This window comes from Stegostoma tigrinum, chromosome 36 (assembly GCF_030684315.1).
Source record: "Stegostoma tigrinum isolate sSteTig4 chromosome 36, sSteTig4.hap1, whole genome shotgun sequence".
Taxonomy (NCBI): Eukaryota; Metazoa; Chordata; class Chondrichthyes; order Orectolobiformes; family Stegostomatidae; genus Stegostoma; species Stegostoma tigrinum.
In genome coordinates, this window is record NC_081389.1 from 25,856,710 (window position 1) to 25,872,459 (window position 15,750).

At 40.9% G+C, this 15,750-nt stretch overlaps 1 protein-coding gene across 2 annotated transcripts in view; it reads left to right on the plus strand.

The window, feature by feature from the left end:
- The first annotated feature begins 1,104 nt into the window (after positions 1 to 1,104).
- The window catches only part of otud7a (OTU deubiquitinase 7A), a 163,811-nt gene continuing 149,165 nt past the window's right edge, over positions 1,105 to 15,750 (plus strand). For both annotated transcript variants that reach the window (XM_048520796.2, XM_048520801.2), the window contains exon 1: positions 1,105 to 1,219. The gene's annotated coding sequence lies outside the window, so the exon portion shown is untranslated. The remainder of the gene's footprint in view (positions 1,220 to 15,750) is intronic.

The following is a 15,750-nucleotide window of genomic DNA, read 5'->3' on the forward strand; positions in this document are numbered from 1 at the left end:
CTACGATACATGGATGAAAGGTTGGTTTCTGTGATGGTTAGGGCTGTGCACACCACCTTCTGTAGTTTCTTACAGTCTGGGGCAGAGCAGTTGCCATGCCAGGCCATTACGCACCCAGACAGTATGTTTTCAATGGTGCAGGTGCTGAAGTTCGTGAGGGACCTTATGGACATGCCAAATTTCCTGAGATGCCTGAGGAAGAAGAGACATTGTTGTGCCGCCTTGACTGTTGCATTTATGTGGGAAGTCCAGGACAGCTCGTCAGTTATCTTTACTCCAGGAACTTATGCTCTTCACTTTGATGTGGGCCATGACCAGCCTCTGGAAGCACTTCATGATTATTTAAGTCAGAACCATTGGGCAGTAGAATTTCCTAAATTCCCTGATTAGAGCTGTTAATCTGGTCCAATCAGAGAGCCCTGGCTGACAGATAAAATGAAGCCATTCTGATACCCTGAGAAATGGCTGTGAGGGAGCTGTACCAATGTCAAGGACTTTTCACCTGTAAATAAAGGGTGTCATGGTGATGGAAGCCCAGCCTTTCTGCAGTTGTTTCAGTCTGTATTGAGGTCGTGCAGCAGTTTTAGAGGGTCAGCGCTGAGGGAATGCCCACACTGTTGCAGGTCAGTGCTGCACTGTCGGAGGATCAAGATCTTGGATATGTTGCATTATCCATTTCAGATTGTTCTTAGTAGGCTTTCTCAGCTTCGTTTCAGATCCGTAATTCTTTGTTTTCTCTCCCTGCAACTTTCTGTGGGTAAGGCGACAACAGCTGTTCCCTACACTCTTCAGCTGCGGACCGTTTTGTTTAAACTAATAGAATTATTCTGAGACTACCGATATTTAAAAAAGCTGGCTAACTATGGATCCCTCGTGTGGCTTAGCTGCAGTCTATCACTGTGGAGGAATTTGAGTAGCGCTTGGTTCTGGGATGAATTGTAGACCGGATCGGTGGAGGCAGCAGGTCCGTGCTGAGGGGCCAGTGTTTGAGGGAGGGCGTGTAAAGTGGGCGGGGTTTGTGCGACCGTTGGATGAGGCGGGTACTGCGGGGGGGCGTGGCTATCCGGCGTGACGGACGGAATTGGGCGGTGTTAGCAGAATGCGCACGCAGTCAGAGTGCGTCCGTTTGCGGGAGACAGCGACTGAGGCCAATTAGAGAAACAGCATCAATCAACGGTCCTCATTAAACCTATCTACAGCTGCACTGCAATAAACGAAGGTGAGAGCTAAATACCGAAAAGGGGTTTTTCAGTCCCAATGTACGACATAGTATTTGGCAGTGCTTTTTTTTTGGTCCGGTGCAATGAACTTGAAGTTTTTTAATATCGTATTTTCCCCGATCGTTTATCTTCGTGAAAACAGGTCACATTTTTATTAGACTATTTCGTTTTAGACCTTCGGAGATGTCCAGGTTGTACGGTCAGGCAGGACGGAAGGTTTCAGTTTTATGATTTTGTAATTATACGTTTTCAGCTAAATGCCTTTTTTTTTTGAGAATCTGTTTGATAAATGGCATCCGCAGCTACTGTGTGTGGGTTAATTAAAGGATAATTACTTACTGTTGGAATCTGAACCCTGGTGTTTGTGTATTAATTCTGAGGATGAAAGGCTAAAGCTTTTGATTATGGTTATTCTGCCAAAGCATTTCACTCATTCCATTTTTCTTGTCTGTTATTAAGTATTTTGATGCCTATTTGATGAAAAATTTACTTTAATTGCTGATGGTATGTGGCAATGTTTTTAATTCTTGTACTGGAAGTATTAAAATGACAGTTTTTTTTTAAAAACATCCAGACCAAATTAAAGGTTTTGCTGCTGCAGTTCTGATTAAGACACTTGTCAGTCATGTTGTCATACAAGCATTGATATCAAGAAAACATTCAATGTTCTAATTGCACCTTCCATCTTAATCAGCATCATGAATTTTATTAGGGTAACTGAACTGCTGCATTCTAAAATTAAATTCATTGTAATCCATGCAATTTGGCTAATATATATAAAATTTTATTTTGTGTTTTTTTTCTTCAGTTGGGAAATGAAACAACATTGTACGGAATGGATGTAGTCTGGTGAAATGCTACGCCCTAAGTCTTCAGCAATAAATATAATCTATGTGTAAAAATATCACTGTGCCAAATCCGGCAGAAGCATTCAACCAGACAAAGTTTATGCCTGTGCCTGTGTGACAGAATGTCATGTATTAGTTGCATGCAGATCATTGTATTTCCTGAATTGCTATCTATTTTCCTTTTTAATCTGGTGCAATCTTCCATTTGATTAAATAGTTATGACTTGGACATACTGTGTATATACTGGTCTGTACTTTCCTCATTGTTGAGTATTTTGGGCTTGCAATATTAGGAAAATAGCTTCCTGACAAAAGGTTTGTTTGGCTACAAGGGCAGAAAACATTGTCAAACATGATGCTGTTAAGGTACTATGACCTACCAGACTCATACCATGTGTTCTGATTGTGGTTAGCTTGTATTACACCTTTTTTATATTTATATATATTTTGCAGTGTTTTGATACTTTGTCCTTTCTTTTGTTTAAATAAACTATTCAGTATAATGTTAGATATATGAAATGGAGGAGTCTCTAAGTAGACCAACTTTCACTGAATAGCTTCAGTCCTTTAATTTCAAAGATATCTGTGAACCACTTATTTTACTCTGTTATAAATGTAAGTAATATCAGTTGTACAGACTAAAATCTGCTTTTATTGGTAAATGCACCCCCTCCATTTGATTCATAAACAATACAATAACACTTTTTAAGCAGGATGAAAACATCATTAGGTTCGTATGGTAATATGCTCTATTTTTAAGAGACTTACAGTACGATCTGTGTGTGTATGTATGTGTAGGGGTTTTAAAAAAAATGTAAGTTGACATTGAGTATCACTAGCACTCAAATCTGGAGCATTTTTGTTTGCTCATAGTTGTCTCTTTCTGTTGGTCCTGAGTATCTGAGTGACCAAACATGTACTGCTCAAGAAGTGTTGTTGCTTGGTGGAGAATGACTGACTGACTGACTGACTGACGACCTCTAACTCTGAACACAGGGGTGAAGAATAGTTTGTGTATCATCAAAGTCTTCCGTTAATTAGGGCTTTTGAACCCAGGGCTCATCTGCTCCCATGGCTCCTCTTTTAGTGCACTCGCCCTCGCTCTCCTTATCGAAGAACATGGTGATGACAGGCGGCAAGTGGTCCTAGTGCCAACTCATACCTGCTGTAGTGAAGTTGAGTTTGGGTTCCCAGCAGTGTCTGTGTCCAGTGCAGATTCATGGAGGCAGAGGTGAGATTGAGCCCAATACGAGAACTGAGCAGCATAGATCAAGGTCTAAGATTTCTTCATCTGAAGAAGGCCCTCGTAAGTGAATCATCCAATACAGTAGAGACTCCTGAGCCCAATCAGTCTGTGCCACTATGAATACTGTAATATGCAAACTAGTTGCACTGTCCTGCATTAGCCCTCCACTTAAAGTGCTCCTCCAAGTATTTTAAAAAGTTGAGGACCTTCCCTCAACTACCCTCTGCAGTGCAATCCAGAACCCCAACCGCTCTGAGTGAGAGCTTTCCTCAAATCCCCTCAACCTCCAACCTCCAGCTTCTCAATTTAAAACTGTTTCCTTGTTTTGGACCCTTCAATAAAGGAAATGGCTGCTTTCTATCCACGCTGTCCATGTTCCTCCTAAGCCTTCTGTTCTTTTTTAGAAAGAAAACAACCCAAGCTTATCCCGCCTTTTTTCACAACTGAAATGTGACTTCCAAGTCAATATTCTGGTGAATCTCTTTTTGCAATCACATCCTTCCTATAGTGTGGTGACTGGAACTGCACACACCACTTCAGCTGTGGCATAGCCACAGTTTTTTGTACAGTTCCACCATGACCTCCCTGCCCTTACCTTTATCATCAGTCATGGTAAAGTGTCCCATAAGCTGCCTTAACTACCCCATTATCCTGTCCTGCCACCTTCAGGGATCTGTGGGTAAGTGCCCCACAATCAGTCTGTCCATCTGAGCTTTCTAGTGTCTTTTTTATTGCATATTCCCTTGTCTTTTTACTTCCTCCAAGTGCACCATTTCACACTTTATCATGTTTAAGTTCCATCTGCCCATCTGACAAATCTGTTTACATTCTCCTGACACCTTCCTCCTCACTGTCAAACACCTGGCCAATCTTTGAATGATACAAAAATTTACTTATTCTTCCACATTCTCATCATCATTTATAAATATTGCAAAGAAGAAGGAATCTAGCACTGATCACTGTGATATTCCAGTCACACACACAGCCTTCTACTAACACCCTCTTTCTCCTGTCACTAAGCTAATTTTGGATTCAATTTGTCAAATTACTCTACTCTGTACTCCCATGAGATTTTATCTTTTTATCATTTTCCCATGAGGGACATTGTCGGAGGCCTTACTGAAATCTGTGTAAACTATGTCAACTGCCTGACCATCATCCAAAGAGTCTCCTCCAGACTTGTTAGGCATGACCTCCTGCTGACAAAGCAATGCTGACTGTCTGAGTGGTACAGGTTTGGAACTCCTTCCACAAATGACAGTGGATGCTAGATAACAATTTTAATTCTGAAGTAGGTTGGTTTTTTTGTTATTGAGCAATGGTATTAAGGGATATGGGCCAAAAGCAGCTATATGGAGTTAGGCTGCAGATAGCTATGATCTCACTGGTGAAACTGACTTGTGGTGAAATGGCTGACTCCTGTTCCGATGCTCTTAAAGAATGAGTCTTGGTCCTGTAGAGAGTGTGAATTGGGAATTAATGGTATGTAAGGAAGATAATTGAATAAGACTATGAAATGTAGATGCAGAAGTAGGCCATTTAACATAGTCTCTCCTTCAATCAATGAGATCATGGCTGCTCTAATCTTCAACTCCATTTTCTAGCCTTTTTCCTAATTGCCTTCAAATCCCTCTCTTTGATTGAAAAATTTTGTCTATCTTAGCCTTGAACATAATAAATAATCCAGCTTTGACAGTCATCTGCAGTAAAGAATTCAGCAAAATGGCTACCTTCTGAGAGAAGAAATTCTTCCTCGTTTGTTTTAAATGTGTACTTCCTTATTCTCAGATTATTCCTCACCTACCCTGTCAAGTCCTAGTAAGAATGTTATACATTTCAATAAGGTCACCTCTGATTCTTCTTTATTTTAAGTGTAGACTCAATCTCTCCTCCATAAAACAGTCCCTCCGTAACTAGTTTTAGCCTAGCAAATCTTCTGGACTGTCTCCAATGCTAGTAATCTCTTTTAGATAAGTGGACTAAAACTGTTCACTGTATTCAGACTGTGGTCTGATTAGTGCCTTGTATAGGTTTAACAAAAACTTGCTACTTGTTATATTCTATTCCTTTTGAAATAAAGGCTGACATTCCATTTGCCTTCCCTCTTATCTGCTGGCATTTTTTAAATTCATTGAGGGCTGTCAAAACCCCCGCTTTTTGCAGTCTCATTCTCCATTTAAATGATATTCAGCTACTCTATTCTTCCTGCCAAAGTGCATAACCTCATCTTTTCCCACAGTATACTCCATCTGCCAAGTTTTAGCCCACATGCTTAATGTCTCTATTCCACTTCATCCTTAGGAGATGCCTTTCCACCTATTGTTGTGACATCTACATTCAAGCCATTCATACTTATTGTAAATAATTGTGGTCTCAGCACTGATTCCTGTGGCTTCCCACTTGTTACAAGTTGTCAGTCTGAAATCTCCTTTTCCCAATTCTGGCTTCTTTTAGACACAGAATCCTCTATCCATACTAATATACTACCTCCAACACAGGCTATTATCCTATTTTATAGGCTAATATGTGGTACCTTTTATCGAACCCCTTTGAAAATCCATATATATTACATCCACTGCTTGCCCTTTGTTTATCTTGCTTGTTATCCCCTCAAAGAGTTCTTGTAAATTTGTGAGGTGTGATTTTCCCCTTCATGAAGCCATGCTGACTTGTTTGATTATGTTATGTATTTATTGGCATTAAGGTCTGATTCTGTGCTGTATGACTCTTCAATCAAACTCGTCCCTGTTGACCATGTTTCCCAATCTAAGTTAGCCCTTTTTGCCGGTGTTTGGTCCATAACCTTTGAAACCTTTCTTATTCGTGAACCTGTCCAAATATCTTTTAAATGTCATCAGCACCTGCATCAACCACTTCCTCTGGTAGTGTATTGTGGTGGGGGAGGGGGAACTTACCCTTCTATTTCCTTTTAAATCTTTCTCCTCTAGTTAAAATTATGGCATAAGACCATAGACATAGGAGTGGAAGTAAGGCCATTTGGCCTATCAAGTCCACTCTGCCATTTAAATCATGGCTGAGCATTTCAACTCCTCTTCCCTGCACTCTCCCCGTAGCCCTTGATTCCTTGTGAGATCAAGAATTTGTCGATCCCTGCCTTGAAGGCATCTAACGTCCCGGCCTCCACTGCACTCCGTGGCAATGAATTCCACAGGCCCACCACTCTCTGGCTGAAGAAATGTCATCTCATTTCAGTTTTAAATTTACCCCCTCTAATTTTAAGGCTGTGCCCACGGGTCCTAGTCTCCCCGCCTAACGGAAACAACTTCCTAGCGTCCACCCCTTCTAAGCCATGCATTATCTTGTAAGTTTCTATTAGATCTCCCCTCGACCTTCTAAACTCTAATGAATACAATCCCAGGATCCTTAGCCATTCATCATATGTTAAACCTACCATTCCAGGGATCATCCATGTGAATCTCTGCTGGACACACTCCCAGGGCTAGTATGTCCTTCCTGAGGTGTGGGGCCCAAAATTGGACACAGTTTTCTAAATGGGGCCTAACTAGAGCTTTGTAAAGTCTCAGAAGCACATCGCTGCTTTTATATTCCAACCCTCTGAGATAAGCGACAACATTACATTGGCTTTCTTAATCACGGACTCTACCTGCAAGTTAACTTTGAGAATCCTGGACCAACACTCCCAGATCCCTTTGTACTTCTGCTCTACAAATTTTCTCCCCATTTCGAAAATGTCCATGCCTGTATTCTTTTTTTCCAAAGTGCAAAACCTCACTTACTCACATTGAATTTCATCAGCCATTTCCTGGACCACTCTCCTAAACTGTCTAAATCTTTCTACAGCTTCCCCCACCTCCTCATACTACCTGCTTGTCCACCTATCTTTGTATCATCAGCAAACTTCGCCAGAATGCCCCTGGTCCCTTCATCCAGATCATTAATATATAAGGTGAACAGCTGTGGCCCCAACACTGAACCCTGCAGGACACCACTCGTCACTGGTTGCCATTCCGAAAAAGAGCCTTTCATCCCCACTCTCTGCCTTCTGTCAGACAGCCAATCCTCAATCCAAGCCAGTAGCTCACCTCAAACACCATGGGCCCTCACCTTGCTCAGCAGCCTCCTGTGAGGCACTGTATCAAAGGCCTTTTGGAAGTCTAGATAACATCCACTGGGTTTCCCAGGTCTAACATACTTGTTAACTTCAAAGAATTCTAACAGGTTTGTCAGGCATGACGTCCCTTTACTAAAACCATGCTGACTTGTTCTAATCTGACCCTGTACTTCCAGGAATTTAGAAATCTCCTCCTCAACAATGGATTCTAGAATTTTACCAACTACTAAGCTTAGGCTAATCAGCCTATAATTTTCCATCTTTTGCCTTGATCCTTTCTTGAACCGGGGTGGGGGGGGGGGGTTACAACAGCAATTTTCCAATCATCTGGGACGTTCCCTGACTCCAGTGACTTTTGAAAGATCACAACCAAAGCCTCTGCTATTTCCTCAGCTACCTCCCTCAGAACTCTAGGATGTAACCCATCGGGGCCAGGAGATTTATCAATTTTTAGACCCTTTAGCTTTTCTAGCACTTTCTCTTTTGTAATGCCTACCATACTCAACTCTGCCTTTCCTCTGACTCTCCTTAATTGTTGGCATACTACTCATGTCTCCCACTGTGAAGACTGACGCAAAGTACTTAAGTTCTTCAGCTATTTCCTTATCTCCCATCACGAGCCTTCCAGCATCAATTTGGAGCGGCCCAATGTCTACTTTGTAGTGCCCTCTATGTCCCACTTTTTTTTTCCCCACTTCTCATTACATTGGCTTAGCGCAACAATTTCTGCTGAATTGAAATCAAGCCTTCAACTTATCCAAATTGGTACTTGATGAAAGGTGCAAAGTGTTTCATTGTGGATTCTTGTATGTTTTTGGACAGACAATGACTACTGCTGTTAATCTGGCATTAACAGTGAGTTAAGGCTATTTGTGTTGTCAAGACAGTTCATGTCAGCCTGCCCAGTATGTGGAAAAACTCTTGGAAAGTTCTCTGAAAGAGTAGTCTGCAGTGGATAAAGGGCAACCTGTAGATGTACTGTACTTGAATTCCAGGAGGCCTTGATAAGGTGTCACATCAGAAGTTTTTGATGAAAGCTCATCATGTCAAGGCTAACATATGTTAGCATAGATATGTGACAGGCTGGTAGAAAACAAGATATGTATAAATGTCTTTTGCAAAGTATAATGAGTGGACTCTATGGTTTGCTAACATGAGAAATTACCCAATTAAGGTGGAAAAGAGGAGGAGTCCCTTTAAAAGGTACTGAATCTGTAGAATTCTTGAACAGTAGAGGGCTGTAGAAACTGGACCATGTAGCTATATTCATGGACAAAAAAACACAAATTTTTAATCAGTAACTGAGTCGAGGGATATATTGGAAAAGGCAGGCAAGTGGAGTTAAGGACTCTTGGATTATAACTGAGCAGAGCCAAATGGCCTACTTCTGCTCCTGTGTCTTAGTGTGACTGTATGACTGAGTGGTATAATGATACTCTGCCTTTTTAAAAAATGTGTTCTGTGCTGTTTTTCTTGCAGAGAGGATTTGTCAGTGATTAGGCAATGTCCTCTTCGGGCAGGCAGTTGGTAAACAGTTTTGAGTTCTCCCTGGGTGTTTTTTGGCCTTGCTTCCAGTTGGTGGTTTTGCAGGCTGCTGGAGCCTAAAGCTTGTGTTCTCTACTGCAAGAGTGACGTCTTAGATGTTGATGCTTTCTCTTTAAAAATCAAGAGAGGCAGGTTTCTTGCTTTCTGTCTCTCTCCTAAACAGGAGAGAGACAGCATGTGAGAATAATAATTTGCTGAATTGCCTTTGTTAAGCGTGTGTTTATCAGATGCCATGTATACTGGAACAGTTGGTGGTTAGTGCTAAAATAATACATTGTCTTGTTAAGTATTTTGAGAGTAAAGTTGTACCAATTATTTTTGTTTGTATTTTGACTGTTTTAAGAATAGTGTTTTGATTTGAAGCAGAATCATATCTGGAACATGTGCCATGTTAAAGAAATGAAAGCTTTTGTGCCGACCTGTCATACCGATCTGAAGCCCATCTAACCCACACTATTCCATGTATGTCCATATGCTTGTCCACTGATGATTTACATGTACTTAGAGTTGGCGAATCTACTACCGTTGCAGGCAAAGCATTCCATTCCCTTACTACTCTCTGAGTAAAGAAACTACTTCTGACATCTGTCCTGTATCTTTCACCCCTCAATTTAAAGCTATGCCCCCTCGTGCTCGCTGTCACCATCCTAGGAAAAAGGCTGTCCCTATTCACCCGATCTAACCCTCTGATTATTTTATATGTCTCAATTAAGTCACATCTCAACCTTCTTCTCTCTAATGAAAACAGCCTCAAGTCCCTCAGCCTTTCCTCGTAAGACCTTCCCTCCATACCAGGCAACATCCCAGTAAATCTCCTCTGCACCCTTTCCAAAGCTTCCACATCCTCCTTATAATGCGGTGACCAGAACTGTACGCAATACTGCAAGTGCGGCCGCACCAGAGTTTTGTACAGCTGCAGCATAACCTCTTGGTTCCAGAACTCGATTCCTCTATTAATAAAAGCTAAAGCACCGTATGCCGCCTTAACAGCCCTGTCAACCTGGGCGGCACATGAAGTATAATGTGGGGGGAAAATGTGAAATTGGTTACTTTGGCAGGAAGAAGAATAATAAGAGTACTATATCAAGAATGACTGCAGAAGGTGCAAAGAGATTTGGGTATTCTGGTGCACCACATGCAGGAAAACACATAGTCAAGAAGGCCAGTGTGATACTATCAGTTATTACGAAAAGAACTGAATATTAGGGATGTTATGGTCTATACAGCGTGGAGCTGGAGGAACACAGCACGTCAGGCCGCACCAGAGGAGCAGGAGGCTTGTTTTGTGTGCTTCAGTTATACAGGGCATTGATGAGGCAACGTTTCAAGTACTTCTGGTATGTTTATTTGAGGATACTAAAATACAGGTGGCTCGGAGGTTTATTAGATTGATAATGGGAACGGGTTGGACTCTAGGCTTCAGAACATTGGAGGGTGCCATGACAAACATATGACCTTGACCAGTTTCTGTGAAGTGAAAGTGGCAAGGATGTTCTGTGAGTCAGTGCAGAACAATGGGACACAGTTCTGAAATTAGGGGATTCCATTTCAGAACAGGGATTTTTATTGTCTGGAGGTTGTGAGACTTTGGAATTCTCTGCCCAAGAAAGTGGTGGTGGGGAGAGTCCAATATTTAAGACTGGTGGATGGATTCTTGTTAACAAGGAAATCCAAAGCTACTGGAGTATTTAGGAACGTGGAATCTGAAATGTAACCAACGAATCAGCCATGATCTTATTGAATGGTAGAGTCTGCTTGATGAATTGAATGGCTGACTTCTACTTTGTATATTTTTATCTAACTACTAGGATTATTGCTCAATTTAAAAGGTAGAATGTTTCTAGAGGCGTTCACCTTTTCAGCTTAAGAGTGTATTGGAAGAAAAGAAATAAGTGACTTCCAGGAACTGCCAATCAAGACAAATACTGTAATGCTGAAGTTTACTGACTTATATAGTTTGCTCTCCTGACAGTTGTAGTGGTTCCACCTTAGGAGGGCAGTCACAGTAAATTCATAGCACCATTGGTGGCACTCCTACTCTGTGAGGCAGGAAAAGGGTTGGGAAAGCAATAGTCATGAGAGATTCTGGTAGTTTTAAACTCTATCCCATTTCTTAACTCTTGTACAGGTACAGACAGACATGGATATCCATGGGTGGAGAAAATAAAACTGGGGAAGCATAGTTGAATAACACCAGTCCACAGAATTCAGTGAGACATTCCCTTTTGCTTTTCAAGTCCTTCTGATCGCCAAGCTTTTTATTTTTCTAAGTTCTTTCCAAGTTCTCTCAGTTCATTAGCTGCAGGCATAAGGCAATTGGCACACTAATTGTTCAGTCTTTCAGTCACTGATTAGAGTCAACAGCTTGTAACAAATGATGGGAGGGAATAGCTATTTTCCAGCTTTTCTTTATTTCACTGTGGGCAGAGAGAAAACCTTTCTCTGTTGCAATCTGGAGGCTTCTGCCCCTATGCTGTTTACCCATTCTCTGATTACCTGCCCAGGAGCTAATCAAAAAGTTGTCATGCTCATAACTCCTGGTCTCCCCACCGAACCTGATTGCATAAACCAATTGGCAGACTGTCTGAGTGAAGCTTGTGCTGCCCACTCTCCCAGAGATGTGGCTGACATCGACAATCCCACAGTGATTCAACAAAGTAACACTGTAAACAGTGCCCACATCCAAAATGAAGAAAACTAAAAAGCTGTGATCTTTTTCTTGCCTCCCTCCATCCTTCTAAGAAATGAAAGACCACTTTAAAAAGTGATTCATTACAAGCTATTTGATACGTTTACAAAACAAGACTTGCATTTGATTACGAAGTGCGGAGCTGGATGAACACAGCAGGCCAAGCAGCATCTCAGGAGCACAAAAGCTGACGTTTTGTGCTCCTGAGATGCTGCTTGGCCTGCTGTGTTCATCCAGCTTCACACTTTGTTATCTTGGATTCTCCAGCATCTGCAGTTCCCATTATCACTTGCATTTGATTTAATCTTCACACCCTACGTAATCTTGTGCAGTATTTCACCACTTTTGAAGCATTAGCTTCTTCAAACTATTTCACACTTGCATCTGCAATCGCCTTGTATTTTCCAGCAATGGAAAATCTTTGTGGTTGAGTGACAGACTCTAGTACTCTTCCATTTCTGGTTTTAAACGTTTAAGCGTGCTGGCTGATTGTGGTCAGTATAGTTTAATATTTCTTTGCTTTGTATTTCTCTTAATTTGTACCTGGAAAGTATTGTAGAGCATTAATAATACCAAAGTTTCCTTTCCTGTGATGTCATACTTCCTCTCATACCAGTAACTTTATTCCTTACTCATCATCTTAAAACAAAAGCTCCTACCTACCAAGCACTAGTACTAATAGCAATTTTTAAAGGTTTATAAAAATCAAGGATGGCCAACATTGGTTCATTTTATAATGACTGTCTTCTGCTTCTCAAAGGCTGTTTAGCATTGTGCTGACTTCTTAACTTCCTAACAAGTTTGTTAAAGGTACAGCTATCATTCTGAAGTTACTTAAAAATTTCTGGTAAAGCCCATTTTCCTAAAAAATAAAAAAAATTCATGATTTCCCATTTTGTTTTCAAAACAGGCTTTTTAAACCTTTCACCATCGCTGGAAACACTTGTAGGTTAGTTTTTTTTGCAAGTGCACTTTCCTGAATTATTTACACTTAGCTAACTTAGTAATTGCTTTGACATGTCCTCTAATTACATTGCATGCTGTTCTCATGTCATTGTGTGTTATAACATTTATATAAATAGCCACATGGTTAGGTACTTCAGCTATGACTTGATTCATAAGTTTTTGGAATGTAGCTGGGGCTTTCCAACCTAAATGGCATCACTTGAAATAGCCCATTTGGTGAAACAAAAGTGATTGTCTCTTTAGCCATAGAGTCAGAGAACATGGAACAGACCCAGTGGTCCAATTTGTCTGCGCTGACCAGATATCCCAATCTAACCTGACCCCACTTGGCAGCATTTGGCCCATATCCCTCTAAACCTTTCCTATTCACATGCCTTTTTAAATGTTGTAATTGTATCCACTGCCACCACTTTCTCTGGCACCTGCATATGTGCACCATGGACTGTGTGGAAAAGTTATCCCTTGAGTCCTTTTTAAAGCTTTCCCATCTCTCCTTAAACCTATGCCCTTTAGTTGTGGACACCTCACCCCCTACCTCCCCAAAAAAAACCCTAGGGGAAAGTCCTCTATGATTTTTATAAACTGCTCACTGGGAAAAAGCCAGAGCACCCAGAAGAAACTCACGCCAACATGGGGAGAACGTGCAAACTTCACACAGATAGTGCCCAAGGCTGGAATTGAACCTGGATTCCTGGCACTGAGACATCAGTGCTAACCACTGCACCACCATGCCACAGCTGTACCATTTCCTTTGGCACTTTGTTCCATGTATTCACCACCTTCTGTTTGAATAATTTTCCCCTTAGATCCCTTTCAAACCTTTCTCCTAACACCTGAAACCTATACCTTCCAGTTTTGGACTTCCCTGTGCTGAAGGAAAAGACCTTGGCAATTCACCCTGTCCATGTCTCCAATGCTCTAGGAAAGCAAAGTCCTAGCCTATGCAACATCTCCTTATAACTCAAACCTTCCAGTCTTGGTAACATCCTTTTTATTATTTTTTTTCACTTTTTTATTCCAGTTTAATATCTATCTTAAAGCAGGGTGACCAGAATGGGAGGCAGTACTCCAGATTTGGCTTGACCAATATCTTGTACAGCTGTGACAGGACATCCCAACTTGTGCACTCAATGCTCTGACCAATGAATGCAAGCATGCCAAATGCTGCCTTCACCAGCCTGTCTAGCTGTGATGCTACTTTCAAGGAATTAAGTACCTGCATCCCCAGGTCCACGCTCACCAGGGCCCTGCCATTAACTGTAAAAGTCTTGCCCTGGTTTGTCTTACCAAATTGCAACACCTCGCATTTTATCTGAATTAAACTTGGTCTACCATTCCATGACCCGCTGGCACAATTGATTGTGATCTGGTTGTACTCAGACACCCTTCTTCTTCTTTGTCTGCTGTACCACCAATTTTGGTGTCACCTAAAAACTTAGTATCCATATATAACTAGTTTGTATAAACAGTGAACAACAATAGAGCCAGCGCGAATCCTTGTGACACACTGCTGGTCATAGGCCTCCAGTCTGAACAACAACTGTCTTACTGTCAAGCCAATTTTGCATCCAATTGACTAGGTCTCTTGGGATCCTTTCTCATCTAATCTTTCTAACCAGTCTAGAATGCAGAATCTTGACAAAGGCCTTGCTAAAGTCCATATAGCCATTTACCTCTGCCATCATCTATCTTCCCACTTGGGATTCTGGCAAATGTCAACAATACCTTCAATAGGTTAGCCTTGGAAAGGACCGAGGTGCTGCCATCTCTGAATATACAATCTTCTAAATGAGGAATTGAGAATTAAACTGTTGTGTAATTTATATTTCAGTAATGCGCACAAAATCTGGTTGAATTATTCTGATTTTATGAACCCTTGCTGCTGGTGTACTCTAACTGCATTAGCTAGGTTCAATCAAGTGATCTTCCAGCTTGTATTGAATGTTCACCTGAACTACTAATCCTTAGTGGTTAAGCCAATATTTTTATTGGTACTGTATCTGTATCGTGCCTAGTTAACATAGTGCACCCAGGCATATCTCTACAGACTCTTTTATTTGAAGTAGCCTTACTAGATCCTTCCTTTGTCCTTTTTCTAAATATGAGCATATAGTATCTAATTGTCTGAATATTTTTTAGCTAGTCAAGATTGTAGATGGTTCACTTTGAGAACAGTGCACCTATTCTACTTCCATCCTTGATTATCTGTCATCCTTCACTACTCTTACCATGTAATACATTTGCTCCTCCAAATCCACTTGCCTGCAATTTTGTTTGAGTGCTAAAGTGACATAATGGGGATACTCCTGATCATAGGAAGATCAGCCAGATAAGTCACTCTACTGACTTTCTTAGCTACCTCAAATAGAACTCTGAATTTTGCTTTCAGTGGTTCATGCAAAAGCAATAATACCAATACTTCACCTTTTGTGTGAAATATTGTAGTACATTTGCCTATCTTTTCTTAGTTTGCCTGTGAAACTTTTAAAAGTTCTTTTGCTACTTTTTAATTTTCTTGAGTCTTTTTTAAGAACACAATTCAATACTGAGGATAATAAAATGTGAGGCTGGATGAACACAGCAGGCCCAGCAGCATCTCAGGAGCACAAAAGCTGACGTTTTGGGCCTAGACCCTTCGTCAGAGACTGAGGATTTGTTTTCGTCTTCAAAATTTTCTCTTCAATTTTAATTATCCTATGGTTGTAAACAATTCAAAAGCCTCGAATCCAGTAGATTCATTTTGGGGAATCTGTGGTAGCTTAATAACAAAAATCTAATCCTTTTAGGTACACATGACTATGTCCAAATTGTGGTTTTGAGAGGTTTTTTTTGTTTACTGCTATGTAGTTGACTGTACTGTTTTGTACCCAAACTACTAATGTGTTGGACATAGTCAGAGTCTCTGAGATTGTATCTGCATTGGTAGGCCATAAGAACAGTTAAAAGAAATGAAACTTTTCCATTGGTACCTTAGTTGTAATTGTCCTTTTAATAAATAGCTTTTGGAAATTGAGTTGTTATACCCATAATTTTAAGTAGATACTAATGTCCCACATCAGGTTTTGGCAATGGTCCTACATAATCTACTAATGCTCAATTAGCCGATATCACTTATTGAAGAACAGTTTCCAAGGTGCTAATTT